This window comes from Choristoneura fumiferana, chromosome 7, assembly GCF_025370935.1.
Source record: "Choristoneura fumiferana chromosome 7, NRCan_CFum_1, whole genome shotgun sequence".
Classification (NCBI taxonomy): Eukaryota; Metazoa; Arthropoda; class Insecta; order Lepidoptera; family Tortricidae; genus Choristoneura; species Choristoneura fumiferana.
Genome location: NC_133478.1, coordinates 417,256 through 438,828, shown reverse-complemented (window position 1 = coordinate 438,828; position 21,573 = coordinate 417,256). Strand labels below are relative to the sequence as shown.

Genomic DNA, 21,573 nt, shown 5'->3' with positions numbered 1-21,573 from the left:
TTGTTGAGTTATCTTTATTTATGTAATTTTTAACACTTGAATCTCAATGGATAAGCTACCTACATTAACAGACTGTATCTGACCAACAGCAACTTACACCGTAGCTATTACCGTACTCGCTGAAACTAATTTAAAGCGCAAGTTAAACAAAGCCACGGCATTTGAATGAGATCTGAACAATGTCGATCGCCACCGCCGTAGTTAGACGCTGCTCGCTGCCGATCGAACCTGTCCTACATGTGAGCTCTGCTTCAGACCCGGTCCAATCTCTCTCCACGCTTTTCGAGAAAATAATCAAACGTGGATCACCAAATATCATAGCTAAATTATTTTCAATAACTACAGAGACGCCCTGAAGGAAAAACGTGAATAAAAATTAAATACCGATCTTGAGGAAACAGCTTGTGTTTCATAGCATTCTTATAAGCTGTTTTGATTTCAATCAAACACATTGTTGTCCTTCTTAATTCGGGTGCGGTGCTCCTGTTTGCGCGTCGCACAAGAATAACAAGATCTTGTAACATCAATACGGATCCTATTGTACCGGGAGCGGACGGGAACGCTGGAGGAACGCGAGAGGGGCGCGCCGCGGGCCACTGTACTGCACACTTATGGAAACCACGCTCACAGTAAGATACAGTGGCCGACTAATAGTGGGGCGAAAAGTGGAGACCCGTCAGGAAACCATCAGTCATTTAATTGAGAATGCTTAATATGCAATCTTATAATGTTGAACTTCATTCTATTTTCGTCGTTGTTTTAAGTTAATAATCGCAAACGGCACTCCATGCCCTTCTTATGCGATTTTATTATATCTATTTACTCGCAACTTTCGTATGTACCCGTACCCATTTAGTTTGTAGGTTGTAGTTTCAAAATTTGCAAACATAAGTCCGTTGGCAGCAAGAATGCAATTAGTCTTTAAAAAAACTTATTTTTATAAAAAAAAAACATTTTTAATAAAAGATTGTTTACTCGTACATTAAATACTGCCAGCCTGAAAACAAAATTTTATTACACTGTCCAGTAAATATTTTGAATAGTCCTTTGGGTGTTACCAACTACTCTTTGGACAATTAGGAAACAGCGGAACTCTGTTTCCTTTTTTTCGGTACACAAAAGCTAAGGGACAATAGACGGGATATTCCTCTTTTCCGGACAAAAATAATAGTTACTAAGGATAATATCATAGTAAATTTTGTCTATAGCAGCGTTAGCCGAGATAGCATCGTTAAATGGAGTCTAAACACGACGTTATCCCCCTCTCGGTAAATAAGCCTTCCCCCTCCCCCTCCTCTCACGAAGAAACCGAGACGCGGCCACACAAGGAAAGACACCTTCTTAGGAATTGGAATAATTTATTCTTAACATTCCACACGGATTAAAAAGTCCAAAAGATGTTTGGGCTCGTCCGGGATTTGAACCCGGGACCTCTCGCACCCTAAGCGAAAATCATACCCCTAGACCAACGAGCCGGTTGGAAGTCAGCTGAAATAACTTATCAGTCTGCCAGCACTCGCTCACCGCGCGGGCGCGTTATCATTGGTAGTAATCACATAATTAACTACTTACCTCTTTATTTGGGCACAATCATCACAACATCCGCAACCATCAATTCTACTGATTATCAATATAAAAAAACGGCCAAGTGCGAGTCGGACTCCCGCACGAAGGGTTCCGTAAGTACCATTATCTATGCAACATTAGTAGGTACGGTAATACTATTAGTTATTCTGTGACATTAGACAGGATTAGCAAAAACGACAAATAAACACGTTTGTTGTACCTATAGGAGCCCCCCTTAAATATTTATTATATTTTAATTTAATTATTTATTTTTAAAGTGAATAACTATGTACAACTAAATATTGTGTGAATATTTCAAGCTTCTATTTTATAAAAGCTTTCAATTTTATAAACTGTTTTTTTTTTAGATTTAGCAAATGAAATGACTAAAATACAATAAACAAATTATAAAGTACAGTCAAGCTCATTAAAACAAATTTGAATTAAAAATAAGGTAAATACCTAATATCAAATGAGACTAAAATTAAAATAAAGTCACTCTACAAACATGAAACTTGTTTATTTTCTAGGGTAATTTAAAAAATAACTTGTCATACTCGTACTTTAAAATCCGTCCAGCCGTTTAGGCTGCAGAGAGCACCAAAGAAATGGACATACAAAATATACATAAAATAAATAAATTGCTTGTACTATGGGTATAAGGCAACGGATAAACATGCTTATATAGATAAATACATACTTAAATTCATATTAAACAACCAAGACCCGAGAAAAAACATTCGTAACAAACATTTGCAGGTGGTAGGACCTTGTGCAAGGTCCGTCCGGATTGCTACCACCATCTTGCTCGCTAATCCTGCCGTGAAGCAGCAGTGCTTCACAACAGTGTTTCGGCGTGGAGAGTAAGACGGGCACGTATTTGAATATCGAAATTTAAAATATCTAAAGTTAAAACGTTCATAAGGTCGAAATTCAAAATGTCGAAAGTATAAATTATCGAACGGTACAATTATCGAATGCTAAAATTTCTAAAAATCCTAATATCGACGGGTAAAATATCGAAAATTGAAATTTCGAACGATTCATAGGTCGAAATTCTAAATATCGAATGTCTATAATACCGAAGGGTACAATAGTCGATTACTGAAATTTAACCGTAGTTTTGGCCACAGTTGAACCTAACACGCTCCTCCTCGCTGCGCTCGTCGTCGCACCTAAACTTTTCGGTTGAATTAATAAGACTTCCGTTTTAAATTTTAGGTACTAAGTAATCTAATCTAAAAATTAGGTGCGACGACGAGCGCAGCGAGGAGGAGCGGTTAGGTTCAACCGTGACTAAAACAAGCACGAGCCGAGCGAGCGAAGCGAGCGTGCCACGGCAGCGGCCGGCGAGTGCCAGAATCGAGTTCTATGCATTTTTCTTGATATTAATATACTTCGTTATTACAATTTTCGATATTTTAATATTTGGTTTTTTGACAGTTGATATTGTGTTTCGATATTAACATATATCGATCATTCGGTTGTAGATATTTTGAACTTTCGATATTTTAACCGTTCGATATTTCGGTTTTAGGAATTCCAGACGTCGATATAATGATAGTAGATATTTAGATCATTCGATATTTTGATTTTCGATATTTTGACCGTCGACGTTTTAACTTTAGATATTTTAAATTTCGATATTCAAATATGTGCCCAGTAAGACAGCCGGTAAAATTACTGGCACGCGTGAGGTATTCCATCTTAGGCCTAGACCTAGAGGTTGGCAACGCATCTGTAATACCCCTGGTGTTGCCGATGTTTATGGGCGGTGGTGATCCCTTACCATCAGGAGACCACTTGCTCGTTTGCCATCCAGTCGAATAAAAAAAACAGATAAAAAATAGTTTCCTTCGCGCTCTTGACAGAAATAAAAATGTTATATCGCCTGTAATTACGACTAAGGCGTTTGTTGTCAAAAGGATTCGCTGTGGCACATGTCCCACTTTCTTCAAGTTACTGTGAATGTATTGTGTTTTTTCGCATTTGATCACAAAAACAAAGTTCGGGCTCGTCCGGGATTTGAACCCGGGACCTCTCGCACCCTAAGCGAAAATCATACCCCTAGACCAACGAGCCGGCTGATATTAATGTCAAAACATGCTATCATATTATAATATTAAAGACTGCGCTGATGACTATCATATTGCTATCAGTGAACAATCCTGAATGCTAGTTGAATTGAATAGAAAACTTATACACATTAAAAAACCAAGAGAGAGAGGAGGCCTGTGCCCAGTAGTGGCACGTATATATATGACACACAGTAACACTGTGCAGAAATGTTTGGGTGGATAACACAAAGCATTGCCTGAACTAACTTTCTATGGTGTTGATTTGTTTAACGCCAATCTTGATCTCAGAAGTGTTGGCATTTGAGTGAAGAAGTGTTATGCTGCAGCATCAAAAGGTTTTGGTTCAGTTTTCTATGTTTTTACGGCCTGTTCAAGATGAGGCTAATCGCTAGGGCACCGCGTGTCGGTGTGAACTGGCCCTAAATTGCTGTGTTCATTTTTCCTCCTAATTTGACTTTAAAAAGCCTTGCCACTGGTTCTTATCATAAACATTCTAATGTTATGATTTTGTTGGGTTTCGTTTACGAGTATGAAGCAGGGCACTTATACGCATTAAAGTATGTATCATCAGCCAAATATGTGGTCTACCACCCTAAAGTTGATAATCGTTTGCATGTCATAAAACAATAATGCCAATAGACGTGTCTGTCAACTTGAAAGTTCGACTTTAGCGACATATTCATTTGATAGGAACTTGTTTAAAAATTGATAGACCACTTATTTGGTTGATGGTACATATGTTGAAAATGGATTTAAATATATCTTTAAATTACATACATGTGATGGGAATAACAATGTAAAAACTAACTATAAGTCCTATGCGTGGTATTTTGACTATAAAAACTAACGTATGTTGAGGTTTTCGCCAATCTCTATTTCATAACACTCCAGCCAGTATATCCCCTCTTGAAATTCCTTCATCGTTATTCCGGAAATCGTGTGACCTACCTATAAGTAACCTGTATCGTTCCCTTGGTCTTATTAATCCATGTAACTTATTAGTTTGTAAATGAAGCAGTGAGGCAGCAGCGAGCGTTATCGCGCCGGTAATCTTATTGGGGTGCGCACGCGGCGCCGCCAACAAGATTACTTGATCTTTTTATTGCTCTGATTACTGATATGCATTAATGTGAACTCCAAACCATAATATACAATTTATAGATTTACGGTTATTAAAAAAAAATGCTGACGTTATTAAAAATAGCCATCTATTTTTTCCGTGACTGAACCAAATTGACATTTGGGATTTCAGATCAAATTTTAATTAAGTGTTTAAAAAAGATTTGGGCTCGTCCGGGATTTGAACCCGGGACCTCTCGCACCCTAAGCGAAAATCATACCCCTAGACCAACGAGCCGCTTATGATAGCTGTGAATTTTGGTAATCACCTTCGATTCGATGCAACGGTGAAAGGTGACCTACATGCGTGCGCGCAGCTCACGTGCCGCCGGCGCTTGGACAAGTTGTGAAAGCAACTCTTACGCGTGGACCAAATCGCATGGAGGTCACCCTGATCTGATACTTATCAATTATTGCTCATCCTCATTAGTCATCAGTGTATTACTTCATATCCGCATTTTTCATAAGAAACGCAAATTACCATTATAAAAAAAATGATTTATTCCGTATTTGCATTTATCCTCTTTACAACTTTTGTAGTTTTTCTATGGATAAAACTGTACTTTGAACCCCATTATTTACTTTTTTTATTGAAATCCTGGCAAATTAATAACATGGCTACTAGACACAAACTTAAAATCTATACTACTCGTACAAAACGTTGCATGTTCCGTCACCTACACACGGCGCGGCGCCGAGAGCGCTTCAGTAGCTGGAACTAACTGCAAGCCGCCGGCCGCCCAGCAGAGCTGACCTCTCCGGTAACCCAATTAGCGAAGCGCCGCTCATGTACTTAGGGCTGATTAGCGCGACGCGGGTAGTGGTGGGGGGACGCGTCGGGAGGCGGTCGCGGTACGGCTGGAGCGGCGTGACGGAAGAGTGGAAGCTTGCGGTCCGTTCAAAACGACAAAGCCGACGACGTCCCGTGACGTCACGAGCGAAAAACCCGGCGCTGGTCACGGATGCCTGTGGCACTGGTCGCTCTGCCACCGCCCGCCTGCCACCAGTCGACGTGGTGCTGGTGCGTGCTCGCGACATCACAGGCGTCATGGACAGACTGACGTCGCACGTGATGTCGCAGTCTCATCCGATCTAATCACCCGCCTACCGACTGCTGCTGCTGCTCAATGCAAAGCTGCTGCTGCTAACTGTTCATTTTCATTTTTGTGTAGGGCACTGACGGTATCTATGCCATTCAATATTTACTATTATATCGGAAACTTATCACGTAATAAATATTTAAGTGTAAATGTTTACGCGGTTAGGTGAATGACTTATATTTTAAAAACTTTCTAACAAAAAAAATTAACCGCCGAAAAAACTGAAAAGCAAAAAATAATACCTTTTTTGTTTGGCCTTAATCTAGGTACCAGTTTGAAGTCGGTGCCTCAGCGCGAGCCAGGAGGAGTGGACCTATAGTCCTCTACCTGGTGGGCTTCTATCACTTCTCCTGGCTCGTGCTGAGGCACCGACTTCAAACTGGTACCTAGATTAAGGTTTTCATCTCTATCTAGGATCTAGGTTTTCAGTTTTTTCGGCAGTTCAATTTTTTTGTTAAAAAGTTTTTATTTTATACTTTTTTCCCACTCATGGAGTGTTTTTTACCCAAATGTATATAATACAAACATCAAGGTATAGTTCTCGAGAGACACGGCAAGCACAGAGATTGATGAATTAGGGTAAATATTTTATAATTTTTTGCTCGAGTTTTAATCCGCTTCATGTTTTAACTTTGTTTCTAGTTCGCTTATCGTCCTACATCCTACTTATTGCTTTATAGCGCAGTGTTGCTCGTCTCGTAGGCAAAATCAAAAACTTACGAGGAAAAGGCCTTCGCTAAGCTGTGGGGCGGAATAGGATAGCAATAATAATAATTAAAAAATATTTTGCCGATTATTTTGATTATTGTAATAAATTAAGGCATAAAAGTTAATTAGTACCTATTTATTTCATTGAGATAAAAAATAGTTGTTACTATGTCATGTATGTATGACAGTATCGTGATGTTAGTTTCGTACGCTTTAATAAGCCGGCCTACACACGAACAACCGGAAAACCGAAAGCATTGTAATTGAATTAAAATCCAATCATCTAAAATATCCCTCTCAACCACTGCAATAACATGTTGGTATTTGGAAAACATTATAACAAAGACGTAATCCTTGCTTTTGTCAACGAGACCGTGTTAAGAGTGCTGTCAAAGTCAACAGTTATCTACAATCTGCAATGCATTTACAACAGCAATAATAAAAATACGTGCATGGCATGCGACACTCTGAAAGATACAACAGATGGTGGCGCGACACGCAGAGACCATCTGAATTGCAAATCGTCCGTAACGTGCGCGCCGCTCCGCGCCCGGCCGGTACTCGTATAACATTCAACACAGTCTGGCCGAGAAAATCAATTTATACATGCTTCTTGATAATATTAAGTAATACCGCGGCAAGAGACAAGACGCCGCCGCGTCGGCGATAGCGCGCCGGCTGCGCGTGAGTCGCGTGACGCGTGACGCGTGCGGCGAACGTGCGCCGCGCATTGGCGCGCTAGCACAGCCGGCTCGTTGGTCTAGGGGTATGATTTTCGCTTAGGGTGCGAGAGGTCCCGGGTTCAAATCCCGGACGAGCCCAAATATTTTTTTAGACACTTAAAATAAAAATTAGGTCATATGGAACCCAATAAGTCAGTTCACGTATAAAAAGAAGCCGGCAATGCTTGACAACGTTAGCTTTAGACTTTTTGAATTATTATAAATCAATAAATGAATTTTATTTAACAAAAAAGTAAAACCGACTCCAAAAAAATAAAAAAATAAAAAATGGAACCGACTACAAAACCTTTGGAAATATTTTTCTAGGTACCTACTAGCTCGAAGTCGGTACCTCAGCACGAGCCATCAGAAGTGGAACAATAGTCGTCTACCTCACCTACATTACAATGGGTTTCAATCACTCCTGCTGGGTCGTGCTGAGTCACCGACTTCGAGCTAGTAGGTACCTAGAAAAATATTTCCAAGGGTTTTGTAGTCGGTTCCATTTTTCATTTTTTTGGAGTCGGTTTTACTTTTTTGTTAAAAACTTTCTTTATTTCTCACTTTTTTGTGATTCGTAGCCAAAGTACGTCTCACGTATTTTAGTTACGTTGTTTTATAACAGAGTTCCGTTGCCTAGCTTCTGGCTTCAGCATCAGATCAGTTCAAAAGAATCATTAACTTAAAGCTTCTTTTTACTCGCTTATCTAGGTATGTTAATCATGATCGTTTATAGACGAGCGAGCACTACAGCTTTGACGAGTTCCATTGGTCATCTACGGTCTTCTTCATCAGGTCCAGGTTACCAAATGATACTTTCTGAATGCTAATGCTCATCTTAATGCTAAAAATACCGAAATCGCCATAGGTGTGCCTATAAAATTTGAGGTTTGCCCTCGATTTCCCTAGGATCCCATCATCAGATCTTGACTTGGTGACAATGGGACCACCTCAGAAAAATACCCTTTTGAATAAAAAAAGAATTTTGAGAATCGGTCGACAATTGGCTGAGTAATCACTGAACATACCTACATTAAAAAAAATACAAACATTGGAACATAGAACCTCCTCCTTTTTTGAAGTCAGTTAAAAATAAATAATAGGTATCTACAACTTGAAAAGTGCTGCTTATATACGGGTAAAAGGGTGAAAAAAAGTAAAAAATATATAATATGCTTTCTGTTCATACAATGTCATACTTTCAAATAGTGCCGTTATTGAGTGCGTAGCGTCTTATCCGATACCGTACATTGTCGATTTGCTTGTTCGTTCACTCTTTTGGTGCAAATAGAAACATGCTTTTGATCGTGGCTCTAGCTGCGTGTTCCTGCGGCGCCGGCGCCGGCGCAGCCAGCTGCAGCGGACGCGGCGGCCGGAGGGACGCGCGACGCGCCGGACGCGGCGGCCGGAGGGACGCGCGACGCGCCGGACGCGGCGGCCGGAGGGACGCGCGACGCGCCGGACGCGGCGGCCGGAGGGACGCGCGACGCGCCGGACGCGGCGGCCGGAGGGACGCGCGACGCGCCGGACGCGGCGGCCGGAGGGACGCGCGACGCGCCGGACGCGGCGGCCGGAGGGACGCGCGACGCGCCGGAAGCGGCGGCCGGCGGGACGCGCCGCGCGCATAAATCAAAGCTGATTGCGCCGCGAATAACCACCACGTGCTGATTTAATGATGGCCAAATATTCATTTTTTCCCTCTGTTTACGGGTTCCCTTTTGAATTGCAAATTTTGTGCGTAATTACCATTTTTAAGCTGCCGCACACGTGAGTGTGTATCCTGATACAGGTTTTATAAATTTCGCTTTGTTTGTTTGAAAACATTATTCTACCGGGTTTCGAAAACATTCACGACCTATAAATAGCAACTCGCAGCCTACAGACACGCACCACATAAATAACTTTGACCTATCCCATAAAATCACCATCGTTAATAATGGTTGTTAGGTCGTGTCTCCAACCTTACAACACATACACACAATACAACATTCGAACATTGTTAAATGAACGCAAGAAACGATGTGATTTTTTCGTGTATTATAATGGCACGTTATAAATAGTACCTTGGCTAAAACTCCAAGACATGCGTTTAGAAGAAATAAGACCAAACTAGACTGATCGTTCAACCCCGACATACTGCCATATCATCGAAAGCGTTACAGCCATTCCCGAGATTCCCAAAATTAATAAATATACAAGAATTGCTCGTTTAAAGATGCGAAGGTCTTCCTTCCTTCGCATCTCCTCTTGGAGATAACTTTTCCATTGTCGATTTTCAAATCTCGTAGCCGGAGTCGTTCCAGAAATGATTGCCGAAAAACGTTTTGTAAACCTATCTATTGGTGGTTACCACGTACCTAGATACAGTCATAATGTAGCGAGATAATTACGGCATAATGATGAAAATTTTGATCGGTAAGCAGTCGCGTGTAGTCCGTGCGGGAAAACCGAGCGTTCGTTAAAAGTTGTTCTCGTTATCTGACATTACCTGAGCTTAACGTTTTAATTAGGGCGTTGTACGTATGTACCTCTACTCGTACAGCCCTCGCGCCGCCGCCGCGTGCAGCAGAGGCGAGGCGCGGCCCTTCAGGCGCGGTAACAGCGTCCGCAGCATCGAGATCGAGACCAAAGGTTTTTGTAAAGATAAAGTTTTACAGGTGCGCGTCGAGTTTGACACACAGTAAATAGCACCACGTGCAGCAACAGTGGCGTGGATTGGCCGGGGCGCTATAGTGTAACTAGATTTAGCACCCTCGGCACGGCAAGATAAAAGATCCTGGTTCTCATCTCGACTGCTCACTCAAAAAAGTTATTAATTGTTCTTATTGCGTCGACGTACAGCGCTTTTTAGTCGCCTTAAGCCGATTCCGTGTCGTTAGATGTGGGGAGACCCTTAGCCAAATAAAATCTTTTGCTGGTAAAATTGAAATCAGAGTTCATGCAGCACAGCATAAGCAAATAAGAGAAGAGATGCAACCTATACAAGGTATCGGAGGGATCTCTACCGATACAAGTAAAACATGTAATGAAAAATGATACTTCAAGATAAACGAAGATTAGAAATTTTGAAAACGAGCATTAGAATTAAACATCGGCGTGATTGTTTTCAATGAGCTATGCTGGGAAATAGCGAGGCCCGATGCTCTTGAGGCGCGCGGGCGCAGCACCGCGACGCGGCGTCACTTTAACGACACCTTAATGCTCCGCGCTCACCTGCTCAAAGTGAGCAGTAAAATATTATACGGCGCGCACCTGGACGCCGCGATAAAGAGTTTTGCAACTGCGAATAGAAAACTGTGACAGCTAATGAACGCTCGCAGGCGCCGGGACCGCGGCGCCGCCCGGACAAGACGACCGAAGCTGACTCTAGTCTAGACCTAGACCGTTGGTTGCTCAACCGCTTGACTAAAAGCGGCCAAGTGCGAGTTGGACTCGCCCATGAAGGGTTCCGTAGCAGCAAGTAACATAATATAAAAGTTCTTGTAGTTCGTTGTAACTTTGATCGATGTTTTTATAATAGTGTATTTTTTTGTAAATTAAGTTATTGATTAAAAAAAAACTACATACTAGATCTCATTCAAACCAATTTTCGGTGAAAGTTTGCATGGGGTAATGTGCCTACATCATATATTTTTTTTAGTTTATCATTCTCTTATTTTAGAAATTACAGGGGGGACACATTTTACCACTTTGGAAGTATCTCTCGCGCAAACTATTCAGTTTAGAAAAAAAAATGATATTAGAAACCTCAATATCATTTTTGAAGACCTATCCATAGATACCCCACTCGTATGGGTTTGATTAAAAAAAATTGAGTTTCAGTTCTTAGTGGAGAACCCCCAAAATGTATTGTTTTTTTTTCTATTTTTGTGTGAAAATCTTAATGCGGTTCAAAGAATACATCTACTTACCAAGTTTCAACAGTATAGTTCTTAAAGTTTCGGAAAAAAGTGGCTGTGACATACGGACGGACAGACAGACAGACATGACGAATTCATAAGGGTTCCGTTTTTGCCATTTGGCTACGGAACCCTAATAAAAACTCTGCAATACGTGACCGTGGAAATATTGTAGCTTCTGCTTTTGTTTTAGAATGTAACATTAGTGTAAGAAATAACCTAAATAAGAAATCTATTATTTTTCAATAAAATTAAAAAATAAATATACTTCATAATCATTGTTAAAGTTCAAATTTTCATATGGTAGATTATCTTGCAGCATGCCTCCATTTATTGCTATCAGATACCATCAAGCGGGAGACTGAGGCTACAGTATGCTGCCGCGTGTTGCAAATAGTTGCAATCTTATGTCGCTACTAGGTATTATTTTGATGTTAAACATTATTTTCATACATCTTGAAAAGTCGCTGTTTAATTTTAGGAACTTAATTATACATACTAGCCTAAGGTAGATAGCATGATCCTAAAACTTTAAACCACGCACAGGCCCGAGTGATTCTACGAGTGTTCATGATCTTTTATGATTAAATACAAGTGTGTAGCGATAACACTTACAGAATCATCGATATCGATATATACATATTATGGAAAAGTGTGTGGAGAAATATTGTGATATTTATTTTAGAGGCTTAATAAATATGAGAGACCTTCCAAACTCAGAAGCTTACCCAATGAGCAATATTTCAAAATACCAAAAGCAAATAATGCATATGGCAAACGGGTAAGGACCACCTGCCTACCTCTCATGCTGAACAGCCTCCCCAGGCATGTCGTAGATAAAGTATTAGAAAAACCTGAATATTGTAATAAGATAACATAAGTAAATAAACAGATAAATAAGTTATATAATATGATTTAAATTTTTCATAGTAAATTAAAATGGTAATATGTTAAAAAGATGGAATGATAATACAGTTAGCTTACATTAAAATAAATCAAATAAGAAGTAAACAAGGCCAGGCAATAGCCATATGCCTACAATAATAATAACTAAGCAATATAGATATAAGCAGCATGTAGGATGGAAACATATGTGAACATGAGGCAGTTGTCTCACCGCCGGCGAGGAAACAGTTGGCTATCGACTATTTTCTCGCTCAAGAAACGAACAAAATATATAAGATCCTGTGTGAGTAAAAGAGACACATATATTAATATTTGATCGCTGGCGGTTCACACTGCCCGCGAGAACTCGCTCTTACATCATTTGTCGCAGCGACAAGACCCATAAGACTCGTGAGCTATAAAACTAGCTCAGCGATACTCGCTCAGCGCTGTTAGCATGGCGGCCGCCCGGCTCGAGCGAGTAGAGCGAGTAATCGCCCGTCGTGCTCGAACACTCGCTTTTCACTGCTCGCTCATTCGTTTCTAGTTACTCGCTCTGCTCGCTTCTCGCTCGTCGGCGGTGGGACAAGTGCCTTATATTTTAATTATAGATGAGGGCACGCCCGCCCTTCGCACTCCTTAGTTATAAAATCTTAAATAATAAAGATTATTAGCTAAGTAATTATAAAAATTTTGTAATGATATTCTGATTTATAATAAACAGTTTAAATTAAAAAAGTTTTTTTTTTATTTATCTTAAAGTGTAAAACACAATAACAAAAGATTAAAGTTTTAGATAACCCGTGAACTTTAACTAGGTATATCGTCTGCATAGGGATAGCGCGTTAGCGCGCGCGACGTGTACGCGTCAATCTTTCCCCCAAATATAATTTTATTACAAACATTTTATGGCAAGGGGATATTCATGTGCCCTAAAATTTTTACGTTACTTGTATCGGGTATTTGGTCACACGCGACACTTGGTGGAGGGTTAGGGGGGGGAGTAGTGACTAGGTCGTAGCCGAGCGCAGTTTAGAACAATTTATTACATCGATGAAGTGTCATTATGGAGATTCTACTATCATTTCTTAAATTCGATCGCCGAGATTACCTATAGACTATTATTTGTTAATACTAATTAAGAAAACTTGAAAATTTGTAACCCTGCAGAAAAAGGCTGCCTGTGGTGCACAGATAGATACCTACTTAAAATCAAAATTCATTTAAAAAATAACCTCAGGTACTATTTGCAGTCGCGCAGAGCGATGTTATTCATTAGTTTACTCTATTGATAGTCATTCAAAAGATGCGACCCTATGGTGCCTCGCATTGTAAAACTTGGGTTTATCTTCAAGCGTATTATTTCACATCACATCTTATGTCAAGTTAATAAAAGTAGGAAAGGCTTCGAGCCAGGATACTGACCAGGTAGTAGACGCCGAAAGGCATGACGGCCACGGCCACCAGCAGGTCGGCCAGCGCCAGCGACACGATGAAGTAATTGGTGGCCGAGCGCAGCGCGCGCTCGCGCCGCACCGCCGCGATCACCAGCACGTTGCCGAACAGCGTCAGCGCCGGGAACACCAGCAGCAGCAGCGCCAGGCCGCCCCCGCCGCCCCCCCCGCCGCCCCCCTCGCCGCCCCGCCGCCCCCCTCGCCCTCCCAGCACGACGCGTTACACGCGCTGCCGTTGGCGGCGGGCGCGGCGCTCGCGTTGCCGTAGAAGTAGTCGCTGAAGTCGCGCGCCAGCTGCAGCGCCGCGCCCTCCGCCTCGTCCCCCTCCCCCGCGGCGCCCCCGCCGACCCCCCCGCGCCCCCATGCGCTACGGCCGCATCCCGTCGCCCCCATCCTGTAACGAAACACACCGATGCGTCAGCTCTCCTTGACCCCAAACCACACATGTACGAGTTTGCCTCATTTCCAACCGTCATCAAAAAAAGGATGTTTCTACGTTTTTTTTGTTCTTAAGGTCATACTTCCGGAGTGATCCCACTGGCACCAAGTTAGGATCTGATGATGGGATCTTAGAGAAAACGAGGGCAACCCTCAAATTTTAAAAGCACCTCTATAGCGACTTTGGCATTTTTAATACCAAGTCAAGTATTTACATTCAGAAATTATCATTTGGTGAACTAGACCTGATAAAGAAGACGGTAGGTACCGGTAATCTATCGTAAAATAATATAACTATGCCGTGTTTGAGCTTAATAGAATCGTTGTGAGATGCACTTTGGCTACAAATCATTAAAAAACATGAAAAAAAAACTTTTTATCAAAAAAATGGAACCTCTCCAAAACCAAACCAAAGCCTCTTCAAGCTTAAAGCTCTGAACCGTGAGATGAAATTTGTCTTTTATTTTAAACCTTATAGTTAGGAACAAACCAACATTACTTATTTATTACTAAATACTAATTTAGTTCTCTTTTTTTGTTGGCGAAAAATATGTTTGTGACAAAGTCAAGTAAGTTGGTACAGAAATTGTTTTAAATACGGAATGGTTTTATGTAAAAACCGGCCAAGAGCGTGTCGAACACGCCCAAAATAGGGTTCCGTAGCCATAACGAAAAAATTAAGCAGTATTTTTTCTAAAGATTTCGTATTTAAGGCGGCTGCTCACGTTAGCTCATGGTAAAAGTCTCGTCAGATGGCGTTAAAAATCAGACTGTCGAATTTTCGTGATGTTTTTTTGTAATTTTTAGAATATCCGTAGAATACTAATAGTTGAGTTTATTATTTGCGAAAACAATTTAGAATTGCCGATTTTTTGAGACTACAGTCGAACGGAAATAGTGTGCCAATTCTGAGATTTCAGGGCTCAAATTTAGGTGTCAGGTACAGCCTTATACGGACACTAGGAGCTCACGCACACATGCAAATAGACAGCGCCAACTAGTGAAAAATTATTGCATCACTTTTCTAGGCTTTCGGAAGGCTTTCGGCGTAAGCTACTACAAAATATTCATATATTTTTTTCGGGTCACGAATATTTGTATCAACTGTACTTTTGCCCTTAAAATGTTCAAATATCTAGATAATATGAGTGTTTCATATGCGACGATATAGAATTAGATGAATCGTGTTAGAGTCCCAGGAATCTAATCTTATGTGATTTTTGGCTTTGGACTTGGAGATTGTCGAGTATGATATTGTGCTCAAGTTGGTAACCACATATGATGCTCTTGTGACATACATACTTTGATAATCATGCATTACATGCGAGTGTTACTCCTATTTCTTCGAATATTGGAGACGAAATCTTTCCGTGTTTTATTCTACCTACCAGTCTTGATTGCAGTTATCTTTTGAGTTGAAGGTTGCGATAATTCTTTGTATTGTATGTATACCGAGGTACAGAAATGGTCATTTTGGAAAGCTGAAGAACGGAAGGCCGTAATGCTGTATAAGTGTGTCAACTACCCTGATGCGTAAAACAGTTCATGTGTAGTGGTACATAGTAGGCTGGAAAGGAAACAGCCTCGTTGAAGCTATCGGTATGTAGAATCCTGCTGGAAACGACGTTTCATATTTTGAATCTTTATTTATACGTGGATAATACTATCATCATCATCACCATCATCATTATCGTGGTCTGGTTGTTTATATATATCTAGAGGGTCTTTTTCCTTATAAGCTTTAGAATTTCCGTGTAATTTTTCAAGACAGGTACTGCTGTGTCCTTAAAAGGGCAGACCTAACGCTTTACGACGGTGCTGGTGGGCATCGTACGGTAGTAAGCGAGGACCTCTGGGGAGCTAGTACAGTCTCCATGTTTTCAATTGTCGTTTTGTGTCGTGGGTGTGCCAGATAATAAAAATTCTTAGATATAGTTGTGAATTTCCAGGTGTAGAGCTTTATTGTGCTAGCTGCTCGAGGAAGACCTGAATGCGTTCAAGCGTGTTGCTGCTGGATGCAAGTTAATACTATAAAAATGTTGCAAGTATTACGCTTGCGTTATATTAGCGATTAGATTACGCTTGAATCATTCCAAGTACATTTTTTGTTAGATCCGAAGGAATTTGTTTTGGAGTTTTCGACGGTAAATTCAGAACTTTACTTCCTATATATTTATTTGTATTTAGTATGAATAATGAGAATACAGGCTACATGTAGGCATCTACATGTTTCTACGATAAATAAAGAACATTCTGACTCCAAAGCAAATCGGATCTCGTTTTGAACGGTATGCCCAGTATTTCAACCAAGTGGTAGAAATTCGTTCAAGAATTCCCACAAATTGCAAGAAATACCGAGATTACATCTGAATATATTTATACTTACAAGAGATACTTACCTATTTACTCAATTGATGATTAGCTGCTTGACGACGACCGGAGTCTTTCAGTGCTCACCCTACACGCGTATGAGCAAAATTCCTTCTTGATGCGAACCGATTGCGGTTTAGGAACTAATCTTATGAACTTTTTTTTCCTCCCGACCCGTGGTCCAACTACTATGTCCAACTGGTTGCACCACGGGGAAGCAAGTTTACTCATCGTCAACCGGTTGCACCACGGAGAAGCAAAATCAGTAGTCCAATTCTGGAAAGTATGTTTATCCATGGTCCTACTGGGTGGGTCCAATTAGTTTAACTAGTTGAACTACCACTTGAACTCTGTGGAATCGGGGTTCGGACTGTTGGTTTCACTGTATTCAGAATAAACTACATAGTTGTTGGGTTTCATGAGACTTTTAATTTTATAAAAATGCAGTAATGATAGTACCTATTCTGATACACATGACCCAAGGTAATTTTACATCCCCATGGTGCAAATGGTTCAACATAGCAATTGTTCATATGCCCGTTGGACAATAGCCCTTCAGTTGTACCACGGGTCGCAGCAATAAGTTGCAGAAAAAAAAGTAGTCTGAGAATTGAACCATCCTGGGTAAGTTTAGGTTCCCGTGGTGCAACCAGATAGCAGTTGGACCACGGGTCGGGAGGGATTTTTCCCTTTGTGCAGGACGGTAGCTATAGCCACGCAGCGATTTTCCCTCGCTCGTGCCTAAAATATCACATTTTTCAAAATACTACATTACTTATTCATTAAAATTCCCACTATACCAGATGCCCAAAATAAGACATTCCACAAAAAAAAAACACTTTCTTGTGTAATCTTCGATTTTGTAATGTGGCGCATGGTATTTTAGGCACGAGCGCCCTCTATCTGGTATAGCTTGGATTGCTCGAAACAGATGCAAATTCGTGCTCCTACTACAGTCTCCTACTGGTAGGAGCACGAACACAATATTATACTAATTCTCCTACTAGTAGGAGCATGAATACCTATATGTACTGATTTTCCTACTGAAAACCAGATGTATGGAATAGTATCATTTAGTCTAAAAAAACTAAAACACAGGTGGTCTAAGAAGCAATAGGTCATGCAGCCTATCAGTATAACGCAAAAGTATTCTGAAATGTAAAATTTAGCAATATGCGGAATAAAATTATGAACAGATAGAGATGAACCTGAAATAGGATTTATATTCTCAGAGTATGTAACCAATGAAATCAATGACATGACATTGGTCTAAAGAAATTGTAAACTTAGTACACTGTCATTATAAGATATTGACAATTTAGAAAGTGGTTCATTGTTCGAATTGGTCTCTGGTCACAGTGAGAAGTGGTCAATTTAGTGAGAAGACGTTATGAAAATCATCATCATCATCATGATCATCTCAGCAGTAGGACGTTCACTGTTGGACAGAGGGCTCCAACCATAACCTCCAGTTGCTTCGGTTGGCAGCGGCCCCCACCGTGGACCCACGGCTTTAACCAAATCATCCGTCCATCTCGTTGGTGGACGTCCTACGCTGCGCTTGCCGATCCGCGGTCTCCACTCGAGTACAATACAATACAATACAATAACTCTTTATTGCACACCAAAAAACAGTAAACAGTACAGAGAACACAAGTATATACATAGAGATTTTCTAAGGTAAGCAATAGGCGGCCTTATCGCTTCAGAGCGATCTCTTCCAGGCAACCTTTACAAGGAACAGAAATAAGGAATACATTTTAGCAGTACGAGTACTTTTCGGCCCCAACGGCAATCCTATACTTTGCGGAGGTTCATAATATCAATGAACTGAATCAATTGCTTTGCTCACCCGTGACTTTATAATAGCTACGTTTATGCATGAAATGTGTGTTCATGCAGTTCCTCCACCTGCACACTGTCGGAATACGCACAAATCATCAAACACATCTATCACCACCACCACACTACACTGACGCGTTTCGAACTCGACCAGATCTCATCTTTAGAGCAACACAAACGTTCACCATACTACCAGATGTTAGAAATAGTAAAAGATATAAAGATATTATTATAAAGGTCGTGGGTGAGCAAAGTAAATATTTCAGTTCACCTATAGGTACAAAAATATATTATGTAGTACTTACTGTACAGTCACCACCATAAGCGTGGAAGCTGTCTAGGTGCTGAAGAATATCTGAACATGATTATATTTTTATTGTGCATTACGTAAATGCGTGTTCCGATAATTTTTAAATGTTTAGACAGCTCCGCTATGTGTTGTGGCGTCAGTACGAATATATCACGAAATAGAAGTATGCAAATCACGTAAACGATATCTTGAGCATGAAAGAATAAAACAAAGATAATTATAAAATTTTTAATAATAGGGAGACTATTTTACAAGGTCCTAAAATTACCCTTACCTACTCACCCATAAAGTAGAGGCAGCATCCAAAATAGATCTTGTATACTTAGCGTAGTTCTTAGCAGCAGTAAAAAAAAAAACAAAGTAGTTGAGATGGCTGTTCTACTTTTGTCATTGATAATTCCTATATCATATAACTTAGATTGAGAAGTGAGTGAGAAAAACTGCAATCCCCTAAAGAAATTAAGTCTTAGAAAAATAATGTCTATTGTCTGCTGCAGTGTGGATGTCGTCGCTCGATCGTGGGATTTACAGCTAATAATTAATTAACTTAATTTTTGACTATCTTTTACACAGTAAGAGTTAGGATTCTAGTGTCTTGGAGAAATTAACTTCGTTTGACTATAGTGCCCCCTCAAAGTTAACAATCAAAAATAACACGGTGTATAATATCTTTATAGTGCAGACATTTACAGCTTATAGTTTTACCAAGTGTCTAGGTATGCTTCATCGTAATCAGTCGTAAGTCTATTCATGGTAAAAGTTGTATCTTTATTTTATAACAATAGATTTCTTAAAAACAAAAAAATAATTATATTCACGATTCGATACTACATGTTGTCTTTAGTGGTTATACTTATATTTTTGTGACAACCTATATATTCCTCAATTTAATCCGCAAGATCTTGTAAAATCAAAAAATATTGAAAGTCATAAATAATCAAATCATATAGGTAACGAACAATTGACACCTCACTGACGTCACGCCCAAACTGAAAGAGACGTATATATTATTTGACAATATGGTACTGTTTTCGATGATTGTCATTTTTTGAAATAAGAACGGTGGTTTAATCAATCTGTAAAGGTATTTAGTACTTATGTAGCAAGAGCTGTAAGTAACTGTTGAATCTTCGGCTCCTATCCATGAGACTACCGGGCCAATTGCATAATAGGTAAAGTACAAGCTAAGAGTATTGGTGAATTTTAATACAAAATCGCTAATACTATTTGCTTTGTACTTTGTTATGTATTACGTACTTGTCTCAGAAAATAATTTGAAGTCCATTATGAATCTGAAAAGTTAAATATATTTAGTGAGCAAAAACAGTAAAAGGAAAGACAAACGAAGGAACAAAATAAAACTCATTTATAATTTTAAGTTTATCTTTTTTTCCATACATTTAGGAGATAATTCTTAATAAACCGGCCAAGAAAAAAAGTCATTTGATCAAAAACCTAAACCTGCTCCGCCAAAATAATATCTTCACTGCTGCGGATCGAGCGAGTGAAGCGAGCGAGATCGATGTAGGTGGAGCGGATGCGACTCTGTTGGGTCAGGTTGAAGGGCAAGGGCGGCGAGTGAGGCGGCAGCCCGGCCTCGACCTTCGTTTGGAGTTTTTTTTTATTCAGACTTTTATCATAGAGAGAGAGAGAGAGAGAGAGAGAGAGAGAGAGAGATCATAGAGTTGACTTTGCGAGTTCGTTTCGTCACTGACGCGTAACAGAGGGATTTTATCAAATTGCTAAACAAGTGTAGTGAAATGAAACCGACCGACTGCGAGTTTGATTCGCGCACAAAGGGTTGCGCACCATCTATACAATATTCATTGGACATTAGCAAAAAAAAGGCAAAAAAAAACACGTTTGTTTTATGGGAGCCCTCTTTAAATATTTATTTTATTCTGTTTTTAGTATTTGTTGTTATAGAGGCCGCATAATCTGTGAATATTTCAACTGTCTAACTCTCACGGTTCTTGAGATACAGCCTGGTGACAGCCGGACGGACAAACGACCAACGAAGTCTTAGTAATAGGGTTTTGGGTACCGAACCATAAAATCGAGTTGACCTTTTATCTTATTTTGTAATTTCACTAAACTGGTTGAGGTTTATAACTTATTAATAAGAGTAACGTTACCTACTGTATGACTGACTGACGGATAATGCACAGCTTACTCGACTGGAGATATAATTGACGGGTCCCCTTCGTAATCCATAATATCGTTTGTCCTAAACTCAAATGCCATAACACTTTTGCCATAAACACTTTTGACATATCCTATTTTTGCCTTAATGATTTTTTGTCCTAATAATCATAAGCCATAATATTACATGTCCTAATACTCTACATCCCTAATATGTTTTGTACTAATATAGTAAGACATAAAACTTACGAGTAATAATATTAAAATCCATAATATTAATTGTCATAACAGAGCACTTGTAGGTAAACAGCGACTTGCGAGCCAGAAAAGTATATTACGTTACAACTGAGTTCCCAACAGTGACGAACCGGTACCAGAAAAGTAAGTTAGGTTAGGTTAGAACTGCGACTCCTACAGAAACGAACCGCAGCCAGAAAAATAGGTTAGGTTAGAACTGCGACCCCTACAAAAAAGAACAGCAGTCAGAAAAGTATTTTATTTAAAATTATTTATAAAGTGGCATTTTTTTAGTGTATTATTATTTACTACTATTATATGCAATTTCCCGGGATAAAAAACTGTCCTATGGCCTTTTCTGGGACTCAAACTATCTATGTAGGTACCGAATTTTATCTAAATTGGTTCAGCGGTTTTGAAGTGATGGGGTAACAAACAAACAAAACAGACTTACAAACTTTCGCATTTATTATATTAGTGGTAAGGGGGATGATTCAACGGTGTGTGAAGTTTCCAAACCAGTTTAGTACAAAAGTGATTATGTCAACCAATATTTGGACATGTGAGTATAAGGACATAATATGTTAATTAGTACTTACGAAATTAGTGCAAATAAGCATTAGGATATTCAATATTAGGAAAAAAATTATGGAATGACATTATGGCAAATATCATTATATGACATAAGTTGTTTGGATTCATA

At 39.9% G+C, this 21,573-nt stretch overlaps 1 long non-coding RNA gene and 4 other non-coding genes across 5 annotated transcripts; 1 reads left to right on the top strand and 4 right to left on the bottom strand.

Moving 5' to 3' along the window:
• Positions 1-1,403: 1,403 nt before the first annotated feature.
• Positions 1,404-1,475, bottom strand: TRNAP-AGG (transfer RNA proline (anticodon AGG)). Its single transcript has one exon. It is a non-coding gene; the product is annotated as a tRNA-Pro (tRNA).
• Positions 1,476-3,576: 2,101 nt separating this feature from the next.
• Positions 3,577-3,648, bottom strand: TRNAP-AGG (transfer RNA proline (anticodon AGG)). Its single transcript has one exon. It is a non-coding gene; the product is annotated as a tRNA-Pro (tRNA).
• A 1,281-nt stretch (positions 3,649-4,929) lies between these two features.
• TRNAP-AGG (transfer RNA proline (anticodon AGG)) lies at positions 4,930-5,001 on the bottom strand. The gene has a single exon. It is a non-coding gene; the product is annotated as a tRNA-Pro (tRNA).
• Positions 5,002-7,320: 2,319 nt separating this feature from the next.
• TRNAP-AGG (transfer RNA proline (anticodon AGG)) lies at positions 7,321-7,392 on the top strand. The gene has a single exon. It is a non-coding gene; the product is annotated as a tRNA-Pro (tRNA).
• Positions 7,393-18,705: 11,313 nt separating this feature from the next.
• On the bottom strand, positions 18,706-21,219 carry LOC141429461 (uncharacterized). The gene is made up of 2 exons (XR_012451542.1): positions 19,749-21,219; positions 18,706-19,480 (listed from the first exon to the last, which is right to left on the bottom strand). It is a non-coding gene; the product is annotated as an uncharacterized lncRNA (long non-coding RNA).
• Positions 21,220-21,573: the final 354 nt, after the last annotated feature.